We start from the raw sequence: 1910 nt of genomic DNA on the forward strand, positions 1-1910 counted from the left end.
TACTTTCTTTTGTACAAAAGAAAGCTGCAGGTGATGGTGATTAAATGGAAAGGCTGAGCTGGTGAGGGGTGGTGTGACAAACTTGCCAACAGGAATGCAAGAGGAGTTCGAGGGTCCGAGGTCTCATGTCCACACCTGGGAACCCCAGCCCTTGCACCCTGAGCAAGGGCAAAGAGCCAACTCTTCTCATTTCAATCTCTCAGGGCCTCTGCCTTCCCAACTGGGAAATGGGATTGGGTCCCTTGCAGCGCTAAGCTTCTGTGATTCTATGGTTTTTCTTCCTAACTCCACCCTCCTGAGTAGGGAAAGAATATGACCAAATTACAGGGTTTGCTCTCAACTATGGTATCTACCTCCCACACCACTATTTCCTCGTGCTCCTCTTCTTCCTCTCCCTCATCCTCCTCCATGACAATTTTCTAAGCACCCCTGTGGTGCCTGGCCTTGAGTTCCTTTCCTAGAATACTCCCTTCCACACCATCAGACCAAATCAGAAGCCCAGAGAGACCCAGCACAGCACAGTTCTTTGCAGACAAGGGAAGATGTTGGGAGCACATTGTATCTTTTAAAATAGACCCGTTGTCGTCGGAATGTATTTTTAGCTGTGGGAGAGATTGGCATGCTCTCAGTGCCACCATCTGCCAAAGGCAGTTGCTAGGCAACTGATACTGACGACAGCAAGGGGATGACTTCATGGAGGATCTGGGGACCCTTATGGCCCAATCCCTCTCCACTGTCTAATTCCTGCATGCCGACAGCGAGACCCAAGGGAACCATCATCCCTCTCCTTCTGGGAGAGGGCAGGGAGCTGGTTTAAGGCCTGTGAGTTGAGCACAGAGGATGCTGTTCATGTAACAAGGGATACTGGGCCATCACTGCCACCTTGATTGGTAAATTTTCTATTTAGAAACTTTAGATACTACTGTGGTTTAAGGCTGGGCTCTGGACTCAGTGAGTCCAAAGGATACACATCCCTCTCCCCAGCAGCCCCATAGGCACTGGTCTGAATCAGAGCAGGAGCTGTTTGGAAGTTGCCAGCCCAGAGCAGGCTCTATGGATAAGGCAGCCAGCTGGTAGCCAGGACCCCTTGGTTCTGGCTCAATTCTGCTTTTTGCTCTCTAGGTGATTTGTGGTGAGTCTCTGCCTTTTTCTGGCCCCCAATTTTGTCACCTTCAAAGTACGGATATGGAACCAAATAAAATGCATTTACAGGGATAAAAAGCAGAATAAACACAGAGGAGAAAAAAGCCAGTCAGACCTGGGTTCAGACCCTGACTTTGCCCCTTACTGCTCCTGTGTGACTTCAGGTAAGATACTGAACTCCTCAATTTCTCAATCTGTAAATGACAGCAGTGACACTCATTGTATTGTACAGATTCAACAAAGCAGCACATGGAAGATAAGCAGAGCACCTTTATTTTGGAGTCCAGTAAATGGTTAGGTATTTTTTCATTTCTGTAGCAGAGACTATATAAGGTGCCCACTGCAACCATTTCTCCTATCCAGAGTAATATTTTAAGCTGGGCACATTTCCAGCCTCCCTTGCAGCTAAGTTGTCACTAAGGACACATGAAAAGAAGGGATGGGTACAACTTCTACCTCACTCACTTGTAGCAAATTGCTTCCCTGGTTGTCCTCTCTTTTCCTTCCTACAAGCCAGGGCATGTATATGCCCGTGACACCTCTTTGACTATGCAGAGCAGGACAACATGCTGGGGTTGGGGAGGGGTGGCAGAACAACAAATTGGAAGGAACCTGGATCCCTGTGTTAAGAATAGGACTGAATGCATGTGGTTTGCTTCGGAGGGCTCAGAGCACTGCAGGTGAGTAGGGAGGTGACAAAGGGAAGAGAAGGCAGCCAATAAAGGCCAACTACCACAGTGGATGACCAGGGCTTAATTCCATGGGGA

The sequence above is a fragment of the Neophocaena asiaeorientalis genome, unplaced genomic scaffold (assembly GCF_003031525.2).
Source record: "Neophocaena asiaeorientalis asiaeorientalis breed wild unplaced genomic scaffold, Neophocaena_asiaeorientalis_V1.1 scaffold965, whole genome shotgun sequence".
Lineage (NCBI taxonomy): Eukaryota > Metazoa > Chordata > Mammalia > Artiodactyla > Phocoenidae > Neophocaena > Neophocaena asiaeorientalis.